This window comes from Bos grunniens, chromosome 10 (genome assembly GCF_055505025.1).
Source record: "Bos grunniens cultivar Pamir isolate PY7600 chromosome 10, Bosgru_T2T1.0, whole genome shotgun sequence".
In the NCBI taxonomy this organism is placed as follows: Eukaryota; Metazoa; Chordata; class Mammalia; order Artiodactyla; family Bovidae; genus Bos; species Bos grunniens.
Genome location: NC_141174.1, coordinates 22,799,904 through 22,825,348, shown reverse-complemented (window position 1 = coordinate 22,825,348; position 25,445 = coordinate 22,799,904). Strand labels below are relative to the sequence as shown.

Here is a 25,445-nt window from a genome sequence, read left to right as displayed (position 1 = left end):
TTGGTTGTCAGGCAAGGGGTATCAGCTGATTCTGAGCGCTAAGAGCCCCAGATTTCTGAGGTTGCACGGAGGAAAAGGGGGAGTACACTTGGCTTCCTGCTCCATCTGGGTCCAGCTAACCATGTCCCACCAGCATGGGACTTCATGAGGAATAACACCACTGGGCTCTTCTGGAACCTCAGAACTCTGAATTTTCCTAGGGCCTCACCAAGGACCCACAGCTCTGTGACAAACATGACCTCACATACTCTTGTGATACCCTCATGAGCCAGAGGGAAAGGGTGGCCAAAGGGGCCCTTCTCCTCCTTTAAAAGTGGAGGGGGTCTTCCCTGGCAGTCCAGCAGTTAAGACTCCATACTTCCAATGCAGGGGACACAAGTTTGATCCCTGGTCAGGGAACTAAGATCCCACATGCAGTGTGGTGCAGAAAAAAAATTTAAAAATGGTGGAGACAGTGAGTTACAGAAGGGAGATTGGGTTTGCCAGCAGTTGATTAGCAAGAACTGAAACTCCAGTCCCTTGTCTGTCAGGAGGCCAGAGCCACAAGACGCCTCCACTGCTTATCCTGATCCAAGAAAGAATGATGGTTTCTAGGCCTCTCAAGGCAGCTGGAGTAGAGGTGGCTCCAGGGTGCTCATTTAAAGAAAGGCAGTGGCTCTGATGGGAAAGAGCCCAGACAGCTGGAGTGAACAGTTTGGCCATTATCTGCAGGCCTCCCCACCTCCCCCTCCTGCTTAACCGCCCTGCCCCAAGATAACACTCAGGGGCCGCTCTGAACACCATGGGCTGCCTGTAGACACCGCCTTTCCTCTATGCTGGCCTCCAAACAACCAGGGAGCAAAGCTACCGTTAGTCTGGAGAGCTTAGCTTGATCCTTGCACTTGCCCAGCCGTGCTGGCCTCCACAGCAAGGTCCAGCTGGGGGTGCCTTTCCTCCTCGCCTGCCCCAGGCAGGTCCATTCAGCAGAAAGCTGTCGGGGCAATCCTGTGAGGCAAGGGCACCCATCTCAGTCAGTGAGCAGGGATGACATCACTGACTCCAGCCCCCTCAGAGGTCCACCCAGGCTGGATCTTGGCCTCGGGGTCTCTTTTGAGATGGCTGAGCGGGATGGACAAAGCCTGAGAGGGTAGCTAATTGCTCTGATTCCCTATTCACAACCCTTACCCCTAACTCTGACCTTCCAGCCCTTCTTCCCTAATTTCTGTACCTCAGCTGGTTTCTATTACTGCCCTCCTGCTCCCCCGGTTGGTTCCCCCTTTTATACCCACCCAGGCAAACCCCTCAGCCTGAGTTTCCTAGCAGTCTCCCTGGCCCACCCTTGGTGAATGGCCTTTGCTGAGAACATTCGAGCTGGAAGAACCCCCAAAAGCCACTGTCAGCATTTCACATTCAAGGAAACCATGGCCCCCCTTCCCCAAAGGGTTAGTGACAGGTCCAGGGCCCCCTTTTGGTAAAAGCAGAACCGAACTGGTGTCCAAGAATTCCAGAAATGTTTGCTCCACTAACCTACACACAGGAAACCAAATTAAGGTAATTGGGTTGGTAGGTGGGATTAGGTAGAGAATGTTTTATCCAAATTAAAGACGAGGAAACCAATGTCCAGAGGGGTGAACCGATGATGTTCAGTGTTACTGAATACAGGGTAACTCCGTGATCAGATTGTTAGTGTGATCTCTTTTACACAGCCTAAATGGATGAGAAGCCCCCAATTCTGTTGGTGACAGCCAATGTCCAGAGAGCATGATTTTGTAACCTCAGTTAGTCATCTATTAACAAGCACCTCTGAAAATCCTTTGGCAGGGTTGCCATCAATCCCTTTGGTTACAAGGTACTGTACACACCTTGGTTCCCAGGAGAGCTTCTCCACAAAGGGATTCGGTTCCCAAGTCAGAATAGAAGCCGATGAATCAGAAAAGAAATCAGGGCCAGATGTGCGAGCTGTGTGTGCCCAGTCACGTCCAATTCTTTTCGACCCTCTGGATTGTAGCCCACCAGGCTCCTCTGTCCATGGGATTTTTCAGGCAAGAATACTGGAACTGGAGTTGGTTGCCATTTCCTCCTCCAGGGGATCTTCCCAACCCAGAGATCCAACGTTCGTCTCTTGTATCTCCTGCATTGCAGGCGAATTCTTTACCGATGAGCCACAAGGGAAGCCCTAAGGGCCAAATAGTACTTTCATTTTTAAAGTGGTTTAATAAAGAAAGTTTTAAATTATTCAAGTAGCCAAATCACTAGCTCCTGGAGAACACCCTGAGTTGTGAGCACCACAGCTCAGTAGCCACGGGAGCCCAGCTCCCCTGCCGCTGCTCCAGTTTCTCAGCCCCTTTGAGCCTCAGTTTTCTCATTCATCAAATGGGAATATTACCTTCTTTCCTGTCTCTGTGTGAGACTGAAATTAGAAAATAAATGTAAACAAATGCTGTGATTTGTTAGGTGTTCCACAAACATAATAAGTTATTTGTGATTAACGTAATACTCTCCTGATATTTGAGAAGGGCCCTTTGTGGGGAAGGAGGAAGGACATTTAGGTAACTCTGCCAGGTTACTCCCACCATCCTGATTTAATGAGCTCCACTCTTAGTCACTGAAGCTGCTCTCTCATAGTGCCTGCCTGGGTCCATCAGCTTTTCCTGAAATCTATAATCCAGAGCCCTCGTCCACATATCCCATGGTCCCTCTCCACTGACAATGGAGCCCCCAGAGGCTCTCAGGAAAGGGTTTCTCCCTCGCCTTCTCCCACCTCCAGCTCCCCTCCAACAGGTGAGCTGACTGGGTGACCTGGGCAAGCTGGTGAGGTCCCTCCTTTCCCCGTAGAGGCATCACAGGATGAATCAGAGGCCAGCTGACCCCCCTGTCCTTAAGGCAGAGCCTCTCAGGTCAGTCAGACACTTCCGGGATGGGGACAGAGGTGGGCTTGGGCCAGGTTGGTGGCAGCATCCCTGGCCCCTCCCATTTTCTGAATCCCACACTACATCAGAGGGCGGGGCAGAGAAGTAGCATTTACTAACCCTCTATTATGTTCCCACATGAGGGTTACTTCCCATAACCCACGGAGGGTATCATTATCTCCGTGTAACAGATGAGGAGAAACAGGTTCCAAAATGCTAAGAAACACATCCACAGTCATACTGGGCAGAAGGGATGGGACGGAAATATAAATCCAGGGTTCTCACCTCTCAACTGGTGAGGGTGGATGGCACACACCACGGTCATTTCCTTAGTCTATAGATAGCAGGTTTACAGGAGCAGATGAAAAGAAAAGAAAGTATAAAATTCCATGGACTTCTGGATTTTTTATTATGATTTCGCAAGAAATACTAGAAGTCAGTATAAAAAGTTAAAATAATTGCTGTCAGAGTAGATATCTTTAATATTGCTATATCACATTCTCAGTTAAAAAAAAAAAACAAAAAACTGAACGATTCTTTCCCAACAATTCCTATTCCCAAAGTGAACAGCTGAGATATATAAAGAGTAGCAATTAATACTGATTGACCACTTAAATACACAAAGCCTTATACAGAAACAATCTCTTTTAACCCACTGCTATGCAATAGGGACTATTGTTACCTGTTTTACAGATGAGGAAACTGAGAGCAAACGTGATTTCCCCCACGTCACTGAGGTAGCTAGAACATTTGAACCCCAACAATCTGATATTGGGGACTTCCCTTGTAGCTCAGTTGGTAAAGAATCTGCCTGTAATGCCGGAGACTGGGTTCAATTCCTGGATCTGGAAGATCACCTGGAGAAGGAAATGGCAACCCACTCCAGTATTCTTGCCTGGAGAATCCTATGGACAGAGGAGCCTGGCAGGCTATAGTCTATGGGGTCGCAAGAGTCGGACACGACTTAGCAACTAAATCACCACCAATCTGATATTGGAGCCCATACTCTCCCTGACCCATTAAACCTAATATTATCAGCCCTGGGACTTCCTGAACCAAGGATGGAACTTCAGCCAATGAAGGGATCTACTGTGGGCTAGTGCCAGAGTAAGTAAGCATTCAGTAACCACGGAGTGGAATGGAAAGAAGGAAGGGATGAGTAGAAAGCAAATGGATGACTTCCTGGGGGGGACTTAGGGGTAACTGACACACATGGAAGGGTTGGGTTGACCATCAGCAACTGGATCCTTCTAGCTGCCACCCCAACGAGGGCAAGATGGGGATGCGGACAGATACAGCTTCAAGGGAATCAGGCCCTACCCATATGGGGTACAGCTCAACCCTCAATATGGATCCCACCTGTCCTACTCCAGAGAGGCCAACCACCCAGGACAATATTGCCTGTCTGGTGTCTTCTCAAACTATCCAAGGCTGGGCTGAGGGACCAGACAGATGCCTGCCACAGATGAGGCGGAGGCCAAGAGGAACACCCATGGGAGGGAGCCCGAAGCCCACAAGCGTTTGCTGAGCACTGACACTGGGAGGCAACCAGATGAGAATGATGAGGCTTCTTGCTCTGGGAGTTACCACCTAAGATCATCTCAGACTTGACCGTGGTTCCCACTTCTCCATAGAGGAAAGTCTCCTGGAGGCCTCCCACCTCCCATCCCAACCAGTCCACATTGCTCCCATTTTCCCCCCCTCCCTCCAGGTCCCCCTTGTTATTTCCATCTGCCTGCCTCTGCAGCCCTATACCTCACTGCTTCCTTCAGTCTCATGAAACACCACTACTGTCTTTGTCTCCCAAATACCCCAGTCTCTTTAACGTCCTTGGTGTTTTCATCTGCATAATGTCCTCTGCCTGGGATTCTCTTCCTCTGTACTGCCCCTGATTATCTAGACAATCCTGCTCACCCTTCAGAAAGTCTTCCTCAACCATCAGGAAGGTTGGGTCCCTGCCATATGCTTCTATAGCAAGTCCTGCCTTGTGCTTGGTTTCTTTTGCTCTCCACGAGGGCATGGACTATGTCTATTTTGTTCATTATTCTATCCCTATTCCCTAGCACAGCACCTAGCACAAGAGCAATTAATCTTCCACTGTGTTTAGCTCCCCAGGTTTTGTACAGTTTAGGCTTTCTTTCAGGGAGGCTGAGGAATGCAGTTCAGAAAAAAATAAGGCAGGGGATCCTTGAATTAGCTTAAGCCTGTTACCATAAGGCTCTGTTGTGGCTGGAAACCCTTTCCCAGAGACCGAGGAGGCCAGAGGAGAGGTAGAGCTGCCATACCCATTACTTTGGGGAACCCAAGCCACAATCCAAGGTGAAAGCTTTGTATTTTAGCTCAAGTCCTTGCTCAGCCAGCTTTCTGCAGAAGTCCGGGCTGGGGGTAGGAGGTAAAGAAGAGATGTAAAAGCCACTCAGGCGTTGGCCAGCTGAAAGCAAGCCTTGGTCCAGGAACCCCATACTGCCCTCCACCCACACAGCTCCTCTATCCCCACCCCCAGGGACCAGCAGCAAGAACTCAAGCTTATGTAAACAAGGCCACAGGAAAGCAAGCAATCTGTTATCAGTTCTCTTTCTCCAGCTCAGCCACTTGGCTGGAATGGCAGCCAGGAGGTGGGAGCTGGCCAGGCTCCTCCCCTTTTCTGCTTTATCTTTTCTCCCTGGTCAGCTCCTCCTCCCCGGGGGCTTGAGCTCCCCAAGGGTCACTGCTCCCGCCAGCTGGAGAAGGGAGGCGGTCCTATCTTAACAACCCAAGTCAAGGCCAAGTCTCTGATTGTCTGTGCTGGGGAGGCTCCCTCCTCCCTTCTTTCCTCCCTCCCGGCTCCCTCAGGATGGGGTCGCAGATGTGTTTATCTTGTAGGAGGAGATGGGGAGGGGCGGTGGGCAGCTGTCTGAAAGTAGCTAAAGGGTGCGGAGTGTCCATGGGGTCTTAAGTCCTGGCTTTGACACCTAGGATAAGAGCGTTGCGTTTTGGTCCTCGTGGCTTTCAGATATCCAGTTGGAACCAGATGGACAAGAGTTCATTAGGTGCAAGGTCTGTTCGTGCTCTAAACTTGTGTGATGACCAGCTAGAAGGCTGCGGGGGAAGGTTCTTGGCTGGGGTGAGTCTGCCTGTCTGCCTGTCTCCTCTTTGGACTTCTAATTACATAAGTCTGGTACTGACCCAAAAAGAGGGGGCGGCCGGCTAATACTCTCCAGACTGTCATATCACACCAGAGGCATTCCAGCCTGAAAAGAAAAAAAAAAAAAAAAATCTATGGGTCTGAGGCATTAGATTCCATGACATGAAAATATCTGAGCCACATCCCTAAGAAAATAGAGCTCTCTTCTCAGATCAACTGAACCATGAAGGGAATGGTGAACTTCTGCCTCATCCAGCCCTTCTCTTTTCCAAGTCTAGGGGCCCCTCAGAGAAGTCAAACAAGGAATGTGGACTCATGCCCCAAAGCAAAAGAGATGAGTATACCGATTCAGCAGACACCTGAAACTTAGAGCAACACAGTGAGACCCCAATCCTAGCCTGGCCAGGGATGTTAGGAAAGGAAAATAAACTAAAGCAGAAAATTAACACTGGAAGTGGATGTCAGGAGGAGCCCAAACTATAATATTGTGGCATTTCATTTTATGGAGATTAGAATAATAAATGTATGACCCTAAGATGGTCCCTGAAAAAGATATTAGGGGAAGCAAGGGGGAAAGCAAGAGCTTCAGAAGGCAGCCTTGTGGCTAGATTAGGGGTAGGCAGACTGCAACCCACCAGCCTATTCTGGCCCACAGACTGCCTTTGCAAATAAAGTTTTATTGGAACATAGCCACACCCACTGATCACCTACACATTGTCTCTGGATGCTTTTGCATTTCTACAGTTGAGTAGTTGTCACAGAGACCATATGATATGGCCTCCAGTGCCTGAAATATTTACTATCTGCCCTCTACAGAGAAAAAGCTTGCTGACTCCTGGGCTAAACCAAAACAGGGGCTGAAAACAGCATCCAAAGTCAGGAGGTGAAGTCTTAGCTCCTCTGGTTTCATCAGAGAGCTACAGGTTCTCCATACCCAGAGATACAGGAGCACGGGACACAGATACTCCTTGGCTGAGGCAGAAAGGGTCAAATTGCATCTTAAGCCCATTTATAATTCATTCAGCAACAAATACTTGTTGAAGGACCTGTTCTTGGCCCTCGGGATACAGTAAACAAATTAGACCAAGATTCATCCCTCATGAAGCATAGGTTCCTGTAACGTTTATATCACTATCCCAAGACAGCAATTATCCACAACAGGACTCTGAGGTGTCTACACTTCTCAAGAACTGGAGGTGAGGCTGGACCCCCAAAGGATCTAAAGCAAAGCAGGCTTTGTGGGAGAGACTTTATTGTTGTTCATTAGAGGACTATGCTTCCCTCTCCCAGGGGAGTTTAGGTTTGGCCACGTGACTTGCTTTGGCCGATGAAACGTGAGCAGATATAACAACTGTCACTAGAAGTTTTAAGGACCAGAAAGTTGTTCGTCACATCCGTCTCTTTTCCCTCTGCTATGAAACCATCAGTGCACCAGATGAAGAAGTCCCACTGTCCCTCCATTAGCCCAGGAGTAAAAACCACTCAGCATCCCTAAAGCCAAGACGCAACAGACATTTGGGACAAATGAAAAATAGCCTTTGTTATGGTGAGTCACCAAGACTTTGTGGCCGTTACCACAGCATAACCACACACACCCTGACTTCATTTTCGTACACTAGATGTATCCCCAGTTGAGCTGACTGTGTGTTTTTCTCCTTTTGCCCATTGACTGTCATTGGGAAAATGCTCAACTGATTCCAGTTGACGACGTGAAATTCTCCACAGGCCGCAAGGACTTTTCACCACTCTTCCCTGTACAACACAGGCCTCCCCTCAAGACTTTTTATTATGCTTGATTAGTTCACTCACAGTTCCCCATACCTTCTTTTTGTGGCCCCTAAAGGACAAGTCTTGGTAGGTCTGTGTTCAAATCTTCCTTTTTTTGTTTTTTTTGGCTGCATCACATGGCATGCAGTAACTTCCCCAACCAGGAACTGAACTCTCAACCCCTGCAGAGGAAGCACAGCATCTTAACCGCTGTACCACTAGGGAATTCCCTCACAGTTTTTAAGTAGGTAGACCCATCTTCCTCACACTTACAGATTTTAGCCTGATTCTAGAGGATTCCATTGGTTATAAAATATATTCAAGCTGATAGATGAATGGATAAAGAAGATATAGTACCTACATACAATGGAATATTACTCAGCCATAAAAAATAATGATGATAATGCCATTACAGCAACATGGACGGACCTAAGATTATTGTACTAAATGAAGTCAAACAGGGAAAGCCAAATGTCACATGATATCGCTTATATGTGGAATCTAAAAAATGATACAAATGAACTTATTTACAAAACAGAAACAGCCTCACACCCATAGAAAATAAATGTACCGTTAACAAAAGGAAAAATGAGGTAGGCAAGGGATAAATTAGGAGTTTGGGATTAGCAGATACAAACTACGGTGCATAAAATAAACAACAAAGTCCTACTGTATAGCACAGGGAACTATATTGAATATCCTGTGATAAATAATAAAGGAAAAGAATATGAGAAAGAATATGTATATATGTATAACTGAATCACGTTGCTGTACAGCAGAAATTAATACAACGTTGTAAATCAGCTGTACTTTGAATTAATATATACATATATCCACATCTGTCTGTCTCTTTAGTTCAAAGTCATACACATCCAGTTGACTTCTGTTTTATCTGCACATCTGTGCTCCATCAACCTTTCCTCACAGTACCCTCTATTTTGAGAGTGTTTCCTGTTGACCTGCTCAGTCCCAACTCTACCAGAGAAGCCGTTTTCCCCTGTGACCAACTGTTCTTGTTCTCTAGCGTGTATTCCAGTTTCCTTGTCAAAACCATTTGTCTTCTGGGATTCTATACACCTTTCTTCTGACTCTTTTACTTCCCTGGCTGGTCTGGGGCAGCCTGCAGGTATTGGCGGAAGTTTCCAAAACTAGAATGCTCAAGTTGGAAAGATTGGTGTGCTTATGGGGAAATATTGGAGCGTTTATCTGGGCCAGGATTGCCTGAGATCTGTGCCATTTGGAAGGAAGGAGGCTGAGACCCAGTCGGTATGGGAGACAGTACTGACCTCTGCCTCGCCTGGCTGATGGACCTGCAGAGCCATTGGCAGAACAAGATGGAAAGCCATGGGCAGACCCGGTAGGAGAGACAGGTGTGGAAATAAACAGGGGTTACTCTAATGTAACAAGGTACCAGGAGCTCTGGTTCCCCTCCTAGCCTAGAGTTTCTCCCTTCTGGGAGACACAGGAAGAGGGGAGCCGAGATACGCCAGGTAGGGGCACGTGTCTGGGAAGAAGAGGGGAGCAGGATTAATAGAAATGAAGAAGGTTGCAGGAAGGAGCACCATCCCAGAGCCATAATCCCTCCTCTCACCCTACATGAAAGCTGAGCGTGGCAGCACATCCCGTACAAGTTCTCAGTCCCAGAAACAGGGAGGAGAGGGATGGGAGGGTCAGGGTTAAGGCCCTCCTGGGAGTACATGGGGTGGAGGCAAATGAATTCCTCAATCCTCTCCCAGTTCATGAGCTAATAGACACGAAAACCCTTTGTTCACTACAGAACATCATAAAAAATGTAAGGTATTGCCGTGGTTGGTGGTGGTGTTGGTATTATTATTATTATTACTATTAATCACTCTCTCCTTTGCCCCAGAGGTCAGCCGAGGTTCTGTCAACCCCAAGGCTCAATTTCTCCTTAAGGACATGGAGTCTGGTCACATCCCCAGGCTTACAGGAAGCTCTGTGTTCCATAGCATTTTGAGTGACTTGTCTTCCCATACCCCTCCTCGCCAGCGGTCTCATTTTTTGGCTCCATGCACCAGCGTCCCCATCTCTCCTGAAGTGACATGTCATCCCATTCCCCTTGCACCCCATTCCATCCAGGCTGGAGGTGAACAGAGACCTACCTGGTCTGAAGGGCACATTGACACAAAGAGAAGGGCCACGTGGGAGATTCCTGGGGTGGTTCTCAACAAAGCCCTGAGTAAGTCAATGGTCTTCCTTGCCCCAATGCCTCTTCTTTCCACCCCAGACCTTTCTTCCCTAGCCACTACAGTCTCTGGTTGTTCCAGCTTGGAGCCCCATTGCCTTGCCCCACTGTGGAGCCTATCTTTCTTAGGCAGCACCCCCGAACTAAGCATTAAAGCCTACCAGTCCCATGACCCATCCTTTGAAGCTCTGCTCTCCTATGTAGCTCAGCTACCTACAAACTATCAACCTTCAGTAGATGCTTCATAAGCACAGAGCACTGTGCTAAGTGATGTGTGGACATCAGTGGGACCTGGACCTTGTCTTCAAGGGAGTTAAAGAAATAAACATATACCTGGAAACAGACATTCATTCAGGAGAATCAAGGCCATGAGTGGTACCCTATGTTCTGTGTAGGTCATGGAGTTCTCTGGGGTTCTATGGAGCTCAGAAGCAGGGTCCAGTCCTGCATGGAGGGTGAATTTCATCTGGGTGGAGAGGATACGGTGGGCCTTGCTGCCCTAACATATTCCAGAGTGATGAAACTGTCCTGTTTGTGAAGGACCTCCAGGGCTGGAGGTTCACTGCAGCCCAATGGTCTGGTGCACTCTTTTCCCTTTGACCTCTCTCAGATATGGCTGTCCACTGCGGCCAAAATTCCCTGCTAATCCCCAGGAGATGGAAAATAGCTGGTGGACAGCCTCAGTGCGACCACCTGACCAGTAGATGGGAAGACGGGCAGAAGAGTAGCATGGATGTCACTGAGAGCTGGGAAAACCAGCCCAGTTAGACCTTGAGAAAAGGATTGAGGGAGCAGTCCTCACCCAGTCATCTGATATCTGGTTTCCATGATGGACAGACACTTAATTAGCCACCATTCTAATAAGGGGGTGGGAGGTATTTGGGGATCTGCAGGGGACAAGAGATTCCCAGGTGTTCTCAGGTAGTGAGGATGATTAAGAAGGAAGGCATGGCCAGGTCGTAGGAGGACAAGGCTTCATAGTCCCCTTCCCAAAAGGGAAGTTTATGCTTCCAAACTGACGAGGCTGTGAAATGAGCCTTCTGTTGAGGTTGGATGCGGGCAAAGGAAGAGCCAGGTGGGAAAGGATGTTGTGCTCCTATCCTTTCCCTATCTGCCCCATTCCCACCACGGCCAGCACAACAATCAATGTTTATTAAGCACAGATCGTGGGCTCTTCACTATGCTGAGATCCCACTCATCTGTCCCCAACTCCCCACAACTCTTTTAAAGTGGGTCAGGTGTGTAACCCCCAGCATAGACATAAGCAAACCTCAGAAGGTTTGTTGATCTGCCCAGAGTCACACAGCAAGAAGTGGCTGGAAGCCCCCAAACAAATCCCTGCTCCAGGCTCCTGCGACTACCACGTGACCTCTTGTAATCTGCATAACCCCTCCATAAGGTCATAATAGTGCATAATAGTGCAGGACTATTATCATCCCCATTTCACAGCTGAGGATATTGAGGCTCAAAGAGGTCAAGTGCCTTCCTTAAAGTTATGCCAGAGGCCAGAGGGCAAAGTTAGGGTTGAACCCCAGGCTTTCCAACTTCAGAGCTCACACTTGTAATCAATCAATCTCTACTACCCACCTTCCCATCCCCAACATGAGAAGCAGAGAGGGGTTCAGATAGTTTCTTCCAAAAAGAGTTACCTTCTCCAAGAGTAATGTGATCTGTAACGTGAAAACGCTTGTGAAGAAACACACACCTGGGCTTCCCAGGTGGCTCAGTGGTAAAGAATCCACCTGCCAATGCAGGAGACATGGGTTCGATCCCTGGGTGAGGAAAATCCCCTGAAAAAGGAAATGGCAACCCACTCCAGTATTCTCGCCTGGCAAATCCCACGGATAGAGGAGCCTGGCGGGCTACAGTCCATGGGGTTGCAAAGAGTCAGACACGACTTAGCGACTAAACAATAACGACCCTTTTTAATGTCATGTGGCTGTAGAAGGTTGCTGAGTGGGATAGCCTCCTGCTGCCTTTTTGGTGGTTTATCGTGGATTCATTGTTACTGGGTGGGGAGAAAATGTGCCTCTTGGTAAAACATAAGGGCACACCCGCTGAGAGACTGTGTCTGCAAACACCAGCACTGTCGCAGCAGCAACGTGCTGTAGGAGAAACTCGCGTCACACAAAGGAAGGCGAGGGAAGACCCAGGAAGGCACCCACATCTCTGAGAAAGCAAGAAGACCCTTCTGCTGGGGCCTCATGGGGCCAGGGCCAGGGTTGGGGAGTTTGGGAGGCCTCATTTTCTGACCTGCCAGCCTCACACTACCTCCAAACTCTGCCCAAAACGGTTTCCTAAACCAGGGAGTTCAACCTGGCTCTCCTGAGGAGCCTCATAAGAGGAGCCGGCAGAGGATGGGAGTGGGTTGCTGAGCTCTCCCACAGAGGATCTTCCCGACCCAGGAATCAAACCCAAATCTCTGTCTGTCTAACTGCATTGGCAGGTGGGTTCTTTACCACTAGTGCTGCCTGGGAGGCCATCTTTATGGCAGCAGAAGGCAAACTCGGCCCCAGCCCCTCCTCCCTCCTCCACCTGGAGGAAGTGGAGAAGAGCTTAGGCTTTCCCGGAAGCCCCTCACCTGCAAATCTGAACAAGGGGTCCTCACTGCCGTTCTTCCTCTAAGTGGACAAGGGCCTCCTTAGAATTCCTCGCTGTATGATTTCTTGTACCTCATTCTCTAAGACTTGTGTTGCTTGCATTGTCATTTACCTTTTTTTTTAAGTCTTTATTGAATTCGTGACAATACTGCTTCTGTTTCATGGTTTGGTATTCTGGCCCAGGAAGCATGTGGGATCTTACCTCCCTGACCAAGGATCGAACCAGCACCCCCTGTGTTGGGAAACGAAGTCTTAACCACTGGTCCACCAGAGAAGTTCCTGTCATTTACCTTTTCATGCCTATTAGTCTTGTTTCTGAGAGGGACTGGGTTGTTTCTGGTTCATATGCACAGCTGCATTCCCCATCATACCCACAGGCACGTAGTGGGTCTCTTCAGTTACTTGTTCAGCAAGCGCCTGTGCGGGGAAAGTTAGGACCCGGTCCACATTCCCCGCTCCTTCCCCACCTGGGTACCATCGTACATGTCCTTCATCACCTCCTCTCTTGGTTCATTTCTCTGTTTCTGCACTGAGTCCTTGAAATAGGGCTCTTACCCATACCTGTTGGAATGCTCCTTGCCCGGCACAGTGCCTGGCACACAGCTGTTATTGGCATTCATTCACTTAACATGTATTCCATTCCTTCTGCTGGTTTTGTCTCATATGCTCCATATATACAGTCTCCTTGATTTTTAAACCACATTTCTGTAAGCGTCCATAGGTGGATATTCTCCCATTTTAGAGAGGGAAAACTGAGGCTCAGAGACCTTAACTGAGGACATCCAACTTGTAAGAGGCAGAGGCAAGATTCAAGTCCAGGCTCTTCTGGTGCCAAAACCAAGCTCTGTTTCACAGGCCCACTGCCACCTCAGCCTCAAAGCAATAGCCTCTCTCATCCAACCCTTCCAGGCCTGTGGGATACAGCCACAGCATCACCCCAGTAGGAAGCCTGCTTCTTCTGGGCCCCAGGGAGAGGTTTTGGAGCTCAAACCTGGAGCTTTCCATCACCATGCTGGGAGCATGGGAAGCGGGTGTTTTTCTTCCTTGTGGCCTCATGGCTGTTTCCTACAACGTATCCGCCCTGGAGAATGCCCGGAAGAGGTGGCTTCCGGCTGGCACAGGGAGGAGCTGGCCTCTTCCCATCCTGCAGAGAAGGGGTTTTTGCTCCAATGCAGCAGTTCCCTCTGCCTTACCCTTTAACAGGGAGCATGGGCGAGTTTGGGTGCAGGGTCTGGATCCTTCCCCTGCCTGTTCAGATCAAGGAATAACTATTGAGCACCTCCTAGGTACCAGGGACTGCCTGAGATGAACTCCTCCCATCATCACCTACCAGCTGGGTGACCTTGGGAAAGGTATTCCATTGTGCGGAGGCTATTTCTCCATCCGAAAACGGGAGAGCGATAGTTATCTCAGGTTACTGGAACATTAACACAAAAATATAAGCAAGGGGCTTAGAACAATGCTTGGCACATAGCGAGTATTCAGCAAACGTTCAAAAGCATGTGAGAGAGAAACAGATACTACCCTCGGCGTCAGTATTCCCGTCTGTAAATTGCTCGCAGTTTGCCAGGGAGAGAGCTGACACCAGTAGTAGTTGCTCCCAATTTACAGATGGGAAAACTGACACAGACAGTAAGAGTGAAGCTGGGATTTGAATCAAGAGGCCCGGGTTCCAAATCCTCTGCTCTTCACAAGGCTCCGCACTCCTCACAGCTCTCACCACGTGGCCAAGCGACACAGCTGATAAGTGACAACACCAGGAGGATTCCGTCTCAATCCTATAGAATCGGAATTAGGAGGTGATGAAGTGGGGGATTTATTATATTCCCTATTAATATAATTTCTAAATTACAAGTTTATAGAATTTACTATTTAATAATGGCTGTGTTTAAAGACTGACTCTCAAAATTCCTGGAAACTTAGCAATCAGCTCTCATGAGCCAGTGCTTCTACAATAACCAATTACTTCGCAGGGCTGTTGTTAAACCAAAGGAGGAAAGGTGAGTGTCAACCATTGGTGTGCAAGAACCAGCTGTAGGGCCTTGGTCAAGTTTCTTAAACACCGTGTACTTCAGATTTTCCCCAATTGGAAAATGAAGCTGTCATGAAGATTGCATGAGAAAATGTATATAAAAAAATCTAGCCAGGGCAGATCCAGGGTGAGGCAAAATTCAACCTATGCTGAGAACCTACAGTACAAAATTCAATAAGGTGCTCTCTTTCAACGTCGCCTAGTGCAGGGTCAGCAGCGAGGCGTGCCTTAAATTGTGTATGCTAAGCGTCTCACGTACCTCACCCTCCTCCTAGCCCTATTCCTGGCACACAGTAGGCAGTCGCTGTTATTACAAGAGCTTCAAGGAGGGTGTAACCTATCAGAGTAGACAAGGCTTAAAGATGAGAAAAGTTACCTAACAATCTGGTATTTGTGAGAAAAACAATAGCATGGTACATTGTCCTGGGGCATAAGGTAGGTACTGCGATGAGTCTCTCAGATAGCTGTGTTAAATTTCCACAATAATTGGCCACCGCCTGCCAAGGAGACTGAGCCATCTCTAGATCCAAGGCTGTCTCTGGAAATAGCTACTGCAAGCAGGAATTTCTTCACATTCATTCGAAAGATAAAAACACTAGTCCTTAAATATGCTTTCTAAGAGGTGGCAAGAATACTCAGAAGAATTATACGAAAAAGATCTTCATGACCCAGATAACCATGATGGTGTGATCACTCACCTAGAGCCAGACTTCCTGGAATGCAAAGGCAAGTGGGCCTTGGGAAGCATCACTATGAACAAAGCTAGCAGAGGTGATGAAATTCCAGGTTAACTATTTAAAATCCTAAAAGATGATGCTGTGAAAAGTGCTGCACTCAATATACCAGCAAATTTGGAAAATTCAGCAGTGGCCACAGGACTGGAAAATGTCCATTTTCATTCCCATCCCAAAGAAAGGCAATGCCAAAGAATGCTCAAACTACCGCACAATTGCACTCATCTCACATGCTAGCAAAGTAATGCTCAAAATTCTCCAAGCTAGGCTTCAACAGTATGTGAACCGAGAACTTCCATATGTTCAAGCTGGATTTAGAAAAGGCAGGGGAACCAGAGATCAAATTCACAACATCCACTGGGTCATAGAAAAGGCAAGAGAATTCCAGAAAAACAACTACTTTCTGCTTCATTGACTATGCTAAAGCCTTTGACTGTGAGGATCACAGCAAACTGTGGAAAATTCTTCAAGAGATGGGAATACCAGACCACCTGACCTGCCTCCTGTGAAGCTTATATGCAGGTCAAGAAACAACAGCTAGAACCAGGCATAGAACAATGGACTGGTTCCGAATTGGGAAAGGAGTACGTCAAGGCTGTATATTGACACCCTGCTTGTTTAACTTATATGCAGAGTACATCATGTGAAATGATGGGCTGGATGAAGCACAAGCTGGAATCAAGATTGCTGGGAGAAATATCAATAACCTCAGACAGGCAGATGACACCACCCTTATGGCAGAAAGTGAAGAGGAATTGTGATAAAATCTTGTGATGAAATTGTGAGGAATCTTGATGAAAGTAAAAGAGGAGAGTGAAAAAGTTGGCTTAAAACTCAACATTAAGAAAACTAAGATCATGGCATCTGGTCCCATCACTTCATGGCAAATAGATGGGGAAACAATGGATACAGTGACAGACTTTATTTTCTTGGGCTCCAAAATCACTGCAGATGGTGACTGCAACCATGGAATTAAAAGACACTTGCTCCTTGGAAGAAAAGCTATGACAAACTTAGACAACATATTAAAAAGCAGAGACATTACTTTATTGACAAAGGTCCGCATTGGTATAGCTGTGATTTTTCCAGTAGTCATGTATGGATGTGAGAGTTGGACCATAAAGAAGGCAGAACGCCAAAGAATTGATGTTTTGGAACTTTGGAGAAGGTGCTAGAGAGTTCCTTGGACTGCAAGATCAAACCAGTCAATCCTAAAGGAAATCAATCCTAAATAATCATTGAAAGGACTGATTCTGAAGCTGAAGCTCCAATACTTTGACCACCTGATGCAAACAGCTGATTCATTAGAAAAGACCCTGATGCTGGGAAAGATTGAGGGCAGGAGGAAAAGGGGATGACAGAAGACAAGATGGTTGGATGGCATCACCAATTCAGCGGACATAAGTTTGAGCAAGCTCCAGGAAATGGTGATGGACAGGGAAGCCTGGCATGCTGCAGTCCATGGGGTTGCAAAGAGTCAGACGCAACTGAGCGATTGAACAACAGCAAGAACAACACCACCTCCCCAAAAAACTTTGCCAGTAAAATTGACACCAGGATAAGATGTGCCTGTTGACATGTGGTTTCTGAAACTCCCCGACACCCCACTGGGCACCAGCCACTACTGGGGAGGATGGGGGGAGGGAAGACCAGAGTGCTGAGACCCTAGCTGTACCCTGTCGGGAAAAGGAGAGAGAGGTGTGGGCTGAGGTTTCTCTTGTTGAGGAACAGGGAAGGGGAATTGGGGACTGGATTTGGGCTTCCCTGGTAGCTCAGATAAAGAATCTGCCTGCAACGCAGGAGACCTGGCTTTGGTTCCTGGGGTGGGAAGATCCCCTGAAGAAGGGAATGGCTATCCACTCCAGTATACTTGCCTGGGAAATCCCATGGACAGAGGAACCTGGCGGGTGACAGTCCATGGGGTCACAGAAAGTTGGACATGACTGAGCAACTAACACTTTGACTTCTCACTTTTTTCACTTAGGCATCTCCAGAGACAGAATCAATAGGATATAGAGAGAAAGAAAGAGGAATTAGTCCAGGTGATTATGGAGGCTGAGAAGTCCCCCATCTGCCACCTTGCAGGCCTGATGCCCAGAAAAGCCAGAGTTATAGTTCCAGTCCAAACCTGAAGGCCTGAGAACCAGGGGGGCTGATGGTGTCAATCCCAGTCCAAGTCTGAAAGCCTAAAATTTGGGGGACATACGGTGTCAATCCCAGCATGAGTCCAAAGGTCTCAGAACCAGGGGCACCAATGTCTGAGGACAGAAGATGAACTTCCCAGCTCAAGCAAGAACAAATTTGTCCTTCATTCACCTTTTTGTTTTATTCAGGCCTCAATAATTGGATGATGCCCACCTGCATTGGTAAGGGCAGTCTTAGTCTACTGAATCAAACGTGAATCACTTCTGGAAACACCCTCACATATAAAAATATTCTACCAGCCATCTAGGCATCCTTTAGACCAGTTAAATTGACACATAAAATTAACCATCACAGGGTTGATGCCTTGAAAATTCCTAAAGTGTGTAACATTTTAAAGGAAGTCAACTCTTAAAACTCTAAGTCATTTCTCTTCAGTGCAATATTTGAGCAGATTCTGGACTGACGTTGGCATTGTGATTAGAGTATTGGATTTGGAATTTAAAAGACTTGGTTTCATGGAAGTAAACTGGCTATTGCTTAGGGTTGGGAGGGTTTGAGGAGGGGAGGAATGAGGGGTGATAGCTAAAGGATGCTGGATTTGAGGGGGGGTAATAATGAAAATGTTCTAAAATTGACTCTGGTAATGGTTGCACAACTCTGTGACTATACTAAAAACCATTTAATTGTACACATTAATGGGTAAATTACATCTCAAAAAACTTTTTTTTAAATTTTAATTAACAATTTTGTGTGGTATTGTCATGAAAAATAAAAAATCATTGTTTAAAAAATAAATCCCTTATCACCTCCATAGCCTTGAGCTAGTCATTTGATCTGTAGAGATCAAATGACTAGCTCAAGGTACAAGGCTCAATTTCTCTATCCATAAAATGGGGACCATGCTGAGGAGCCAATGAAATGAGAGCCCTTCAAGGTGAATAGTTGCTACACCAATGGTCACATGGCTATGAGTTGGCTGACCATATGAAGATCCTCAGCCAGTGATGCCAAAAGCCTCTTTGACTTCCAAGAGGCATGGTGAGTGCTGCGGTGAGGGCCATTCATACAGATCAGTCCTGACCCATGCATATTTGAGCTCTGCAGACTTAGTTCACATCCAGCTGGACCCATGTAGAAATACTGCAAGAATGTCTCTGCCTCCTGGGTTGGAAGGAGGGCCTTCCATTGCAATTGATGTCTTAATATCAAAGGAGTTTGCTCCTCTCAGAAAGACCACACCACCAGGAAATGAGGATGAGGCCAGAGCCCCCCAGCCTTTCTTCACATTCAAATTTGGTGAATCTGGAAGGGTGTCCTAGCCCTGAAGGCGGGTTGGCCTTGGGGATCTCTCTCATCCCTGCCCAGTCTGGCTGTGCAGACTTTAGAGAATATACCTAGATTTGTTCTCTTCTGAGCTTGATGGTGCTGTAAGAACACAGTGGGTTTCTACCTGGCATTTAGGAGAGCAGAATAGAGGAGGAGAAAAGGCCAGAGATCTGCAGGAGGCATTCAAACATGAGCTGTGTGTTGGCAGAGAGGTGGGTAACCCAAAGGTGCAGGTGTGACCCCAGGCAGCCCAAGAAACATGCCATGGCTGGGCATGTGCTCCCCAGCTCATGTCTGGACAAGGGCTGTCACTCCACCCGAGGTAAACAGATGCCACGCTGTACACCGGGTCGGAGCGCTTTGGCTAGCTCTTTGTATGTGTATTTCTTCTGTGTTTTATGTAGGGAGGTGAATTAATACCTCTCCATGACGCCACCTACATTTGAAGTAGCTGCCAAATTTCCTTAAGCTCAAAAGTAAACTTTCTTTAATGGTTGATTAAACGAAGGGAAGCAGTAACATCCTATGTGATTCACTCACCTATGTTTTTTCCTATAAAAATAGCTTCTCTTAAGGAAAGAAAAGTTGCTTATTAGCTAAGCAAGTTCAGGGCTTTAAAAAAGTAAACCACCGAATACAAATTATACGTCCTTGACTCAACTTCACTGTTACAACACGTCCCTGTCCAACAGTGGATGCTCTTCAGAGAAAAACAATGAATTTCATCCTTGGTTCTTTTCCCCTAGGATCCATGACTGTGCTTCACGTCTCCCCTCCCACCACCACTCCCCACCCACCAGGCCATCCCAGAAGTTGGCGTCTGCTCCAGGGCTCCAAACCAGAAGCACCCGACATCCCCATGTCTCCAGATCAACCTCTCTCACTTATTCCTCCATCCTCCAGTCGGCTTCCTAAAGGGGGAAACCCTTTACTTTCTGAAATTCTACCTTTTTAAAAGACAAATAAACTATCCCATGCTTTCAGAAACATTTACCCAGTTTTCTTTACCACTCCCCGTGGAGCCGGCATTGAGCAAAATAGAGAAGTAGAACCAACGCCTTCTTTGGGCCAGTCTCTCCCCTCCTTCCATCCATATGCTTCCCTCCCCACTCCCACCTTACAAGTTGGGTTTCTTAGCTGCAAGCCAAGTAGAAATTCATTAAGAGGATATGGTATACTTCACATAATCCCTGGGAGAGATAAAAAACAAAGCTCGAGATTCTGCAGCCAGAAGCGTGCATGCATGCTAAGTTGCTTCTGTCTTGTCTGACTCTTTTCAACCCCGTGGACTGTAGCCCACCAGGCTCCTCTGTCCATGGGATTCTCCAGGCAAGAATACTGGAGTGGGTTGCCATGCCCTCCTCCAGGGGATCTTCCCGACCCAGGGATTGAACCAGCGTCTCTCATGTCTCCTGCATTGGCAGATGGGTTCTTTACTACTAGTGCCACCTGGGAAGTCCCTGCAGCCAGAAGAAATTCCCCCAAAACATGCCGCAGAATTTGTTTAGCAAAAATATCACTGCCATGGATCCTGGACACCATGGCTGGTTCCAACAGCACATAACCCCTGATATGGGACTCAGCCTCTGGCCCCACAGCCACCGCTGCTCCAGGAATTCAGACCACCTCTAGAGAGAGCTCACCGATCCCACTTCTTCACATCACTAGCTCCTATCCTGAGTCCAGAGGCAGGTATGTCTGATCAGCAAAGCCCAGGTCGTACACCCACCTCCTGACTGCAGAAGAAGGCTAGGAAAGGGAAGACATGGTCTTTCCACCGTCTAACGTGGCCAGCTCTGCCACCACTCATCAGAACTAGCAAGGTAGGCATTCCCTAAACACAGGGAAAAGGGTTCAGATACTGGCCAAAAAGAGATGTACGTGTCCACGACATCTCCTTTCCCTAAAGCCACTCAGCTCTTTTCTACTCTCCCAACCTACACAGAATCACCGCCTTGGTAAGCAGAGATTTAATGAGCTGTCCCTCAGAAATAATTGCTTACTTACAGATGATCAACGGAAAAGACTGCTTAACAGAAAGCATCTGTGGAGGAGATGCTGTAGGACAGAGATGTTCCCACATTTGACCCAAACAGCTTCTGACTCCTACTCCATCTAAAAGACAGAGCCCACTGGTTTTCATTGTCCACCGGAACACAAGCTGCCTCGAGGCTCAACCATGTGGCAGATTATTTGTAAGAGTGGATGCAAATATTCCTCTTCCTGTACATATCCTCCTAAATATAACTTTCTAGCTCTTCCCACCACCCAAGAAGCAGAGTCTATGTCCCCACCCTGTGAATCTGGGCCAGACGGATGACTTGCATTGGCCAACAGACTGTGGAGGCAGTGATACCGTGCCAGTTCCAAGCCCAGGCCTCCAGAGCACTTGCCTGCCTCAGCCCATTCCCTTCCCTGAGAATAAGCCCCAGCTAGACTGCTGGAGGATAAGAGACCATGGGGGACAGATAGGCTGTCCCCACGAGGCCATCTCAGACCAGCCAGTTGGTCGCAGATGCATGAGTGAGCCCTGCTGAGTCCAGAACTGCCCAACTGAGCCCAACCCAAGTCGCCCATCCACTGAGATGAGAGCTAAGTAAACTTGTTATTTTAAGCCAGAAAATTTGGAGAGATCTGTTATGTAGCAAAAGCTATGGTATAGGATGGGCATAGCACCTCTGCAAAGCACCCTGGGGTCCAGACAGGACATTCAGCCTGTGTGGATAGAAGGGAGGCTGCGGGTGCAGCAGGTACCCTCCTACACATCCCCTCGCCCTCACCATTTCAGTGCATGCCTGTCCAGATGCCAGATGCCAACACTGTATCTCTGCTAACCAGAGCCCCACCCCCACCCACCCTCACATCAGGGCCAAGTGGCCCCAACCCATCACTGAGGGGTTGGCATTTGAACACCCCAGTTCCCTTGCCCCTTGGCTATGCTGTGTCTGAGGCATGTGTCCTTCACTGACTCCCAGACCATCCAGGAGGATCAAGGTCCAGCTATCCCCGGGGAGAACAAGCTTGACTGCAAACACTTTATCAGCTGCCTACCGTCCTCTGACTCACTTCTCCCCCACTCCCATTGGTGCTTCCTGGGATTGCCTCTCAAATAAACTACTTACATTCACATCCTTATCTCAGGGTTTGCTTCTGAGCAACTAACGGCTGGCACTGAGACGGGGCGTCCACATGGGACCGCTACTGCCATCAGCCCCTCTGTGTCCCACAACAATCCCCCACTCCGGTCCTGGAGCCAGCTACACAAACACTGCCCACAATCCCACCACAGGACAGCCCCTCTCAAGGCTTCAGTGGCCTAAAGGACCACTTCCTATTCCATCGGGCTTCATCAACAATTATGCTTTTTCCTTTACTTCCAGTGAAGATGCCTGCTGTCGCATCTCATAGTCTGGAGGGTGAAGGTGGTGGAGAAAGAAATACTTATAGGAGATCTAGACTTGGAACAAAAAGGTGTGGAGCAAGTTGGTCTGTCCCTGCTTGTCGCTCTGATCAGACCTGAGCCCCCAGCAGGACACTGTGCGCAGAGGAACAAGTTCAGTAAACACAGCCCCAGACCACAGGGCTCAGGGGCCATCTGCCAGCACATATCTTCAAAGATATTCACCAGGTGCCTGTTAGGCAGTGAGTACTGCTCTCGGTGCTCGGACAGAGTTCACACACTTGCATGCGCACACGCACACACACACACACACACACACCATGCACCCATCATACCAGACCAAGGGCATCTGTCTTAAAGCCTCAGAGCACAAAGGAAGCAAACATGAAACTGGATTCTGGAGTCAGACAGTTATTGTTCAGTCGCTCAGTCATGTCTGACTCTTTGCGACCCCATGGACTGCAGCACACCAGGCTTCCCTGTCCTTCACTATCTCCCAGACTTTGCTCAAACTTATGTCCATCGAATCGGTGATGCCATCCAACCATCTCATCCTCTGTTACCCTCTTCTCTTGCCCTCAATCTTTTCCAGCATCGGGGTCTTTTCCAATGGGTCGGCTCTTTGCATCAGGTGGCCAAAGTATTGGAGCTTCAGCATCAGTCCTTCTAATGAACATAGAGGGTTGATTTCCTTTACGATTGACTGGTTTGATCTCCTTGCAGTTCAAGGGACTGTCTAAGAGTCTTCTCCAGCACCACAATTCGAAAACATCAATTCTTCAGTGCTCAGACTTCTTTATGGTCCAACTCTCACACCTATATATTCAAATCCTGTCTCCACCCTCAAGGAGCTGTGTGACCCTGGACATGTTGGTTAACCTCTTTATGTCTGCTTCCTCCTCTGTGAGGCAGAGATAAGTAACGGTACCTATCTCTCAGGGTTGTTGGGAAGGTAGATGCACATATAAACCTATAATAAATCTCAGCTATTAAGACTAGTTTTCTTGCGGCAGAGCCTCTGTTATATAACCTGTTTCCCACAAGCTCCTGCAGACTCCACTGACGCAGAGCCCAGCAGGAATCTACAGGAGAGAGGCAGGTGGGCTAAATTCCTTCAACATAGATGCCCTTTGTTTGCATATTCTTCATTTCTATGAAGAACAGGCTTGTTCTTATCATCTTTTAAAAAAAAAAAAAACACAGCTCTATTGGGCCTTTGTTTTTCTTATTCTTGATAGAAATATGAGTACAAAGATATATTTCTCTACCATTATGGGAAAAAGATTCAGGCAGTATTGGGGACTTACAGGGAATGGTAGGGACTGGAACAGGCTGAGGAGTATGAGCTTTGACTTAAATGAATGCTACTTAGATCCGCAGGACTGTTGCCACAATTGATGTCAAAGAGGAATTTGAGTTTTACATGGCCAGATCTCCCAAGGTTCCCAGAGATGTCAGACAACTGGATTTTTTTTTTTTTTAAGAATTTGCTGCTTACATTATTGCCTGTTTTTTTATTATTTATTTTATTTTTTATTTTTGGATGTGCTGGTCTTTGTGGCTGCGTGTGGGCTTTCTCTAGTTGTGGCAAGTGGGCACTGATCTCTTGTCGCAGAGCACGGCTCTATGCACATGGGTTCAGTAGTTGCAGCTCACAGGCTCAGTTACCCTGTGGCACATGCGATCTTCCCGGACCAGCGATTGAACCCATGTCCCCTGCATTGGCAGGTGGATTCTTAACCACTGGACCACCAAGGAAGTCCTGGATTATTGCTGGTTAAATCTTTTGGTTTTGAAGCGTTGGCTCAAATATTTAGAAATATTTGTGTAAAGGGCAGTACATTTAATGGGTCCATGGGCTGACCAAGACCCAGAGGTGGTGACCTTGAGGCTTCTCCATCCTTTGCTCATCTCAAGGTCTCTGCAATCTAAGCCTCGTGGTGCAGGGCTGCCACCCTACACAGCCCCAAGTGGGCACCATGCACATTTGATTCCCTGAGACTTGTGACTCAGAGCAGTAACAAGGGCACAGCTATACCCCTAGGGCCAGGCCAGTGTAGAGCTGCAAGCAATCCTTTCTCCAGACAAATACTGACCCTCACCAATCTCCCTCCTCTGACTCATTGGCACTACGTGTTCCACCCAATCAGCAGGGTCTCACCAGCTACTGTCCCCTAATTATCTCAAGCTTGTCTTTTATATATCAGTACACAATACTGCTGCTGCTGCTGCTAAGTCGCTTCAGTCCTGTCCAACTCTGTGCGACGCCATAGACGGCAGCCCACCAGGCTCCCCCGTCCCTGGGATTCTCCAGGCAAGAACACTGGAGTGGGTTGCCATTTCCTTCTCCAATGCATGAAAGTGAAAAGTGAAAGTGAAGTCTCTCAGTCGTGCCCAACTCTTAGCGACCCCATGGACTGCAGCCTACCAGGCTCCTCCGTCCATGGGATTTTCCAGGCAAGAGTACTGGAGTGGGTTGCCGTTGCCTTCTCCGATCACAGTACAAAATCCAGTCTTTTTAATTGGTGGTTTCACTAGATTATGCCTTGTCTCCTCAACTAAAATGTAAACTTTATAAATAAGCATCACATTTTATGCTTTTTGAACCATATAGCAACATTTATGCTATATTAGCACCCAATGCCTACCTATACGGATCTTCTAGTGGCTCAGTGGTAAACAAACTGCCTGCAACGCAGGAGCTGCAAGAGACCCGGGTTCAATCCCTGGGTCAGGAAGATCCTCTGGAGAAGGAAATGGCAATCCACTCCGGTATTCTTGCCTTGAGAATCCCATGGACAGAGGAGCCTGGTGGGCTACAGTCCACAGAGTCACCAAGAATCAGACATGACTCAGCACACATGTACCTACCTGTACACTGACTACTTTATCACGCAGCAGTGATTTATCATACTTTGCTAAGTCGCTTCAGTTGTGTCCGATTCTGTGCGACCCCATAGACGGCAGCCCACTAGGCTTCCCCGTCACTGGGATTCTCCAGGCAAGAACACTGGAGTGGGTTGCCATTTCCTTCTCCAATGCATGAAAGTGAAAAGTGAAAGTGAAGTCGCTCAGTCGTGTCTGACTCTTCTCGACCCCATGGACTGCAGCCTACCAGGCTCCTCCGTCCATGGGATTTTCCAGGCAAGAGTACTGGAGTGGGGTGCCATTGCCTTCTCCGTATCATACTTTAGGATGTAGAAAAAATCTTTTCTAAGTACAG

The 25,445-nt window shown here is 47.8% G+C and overlaps 1 long non-coding RNA gene across 1 annotated transcript; it reads left to right on the top strand.

Annotated features, from left to right (window-relative positions):
* Positions 1-5,771: 5,771 nt before the first annotated feature.
* Positions 5,772-19,809, top strand: LOC147364126 (uncharacterized). Its single transcript, XR_015133618.1, has 2 exons — positions 5,772-5,991; positions 19,569-19,809. It is a non-coding gene; the product is annotated as an uncharacterized LOC147364126 (long non-coding RNA).
* Positions 19,810-25,445: the final 5,636 nt, after the last annotated feature.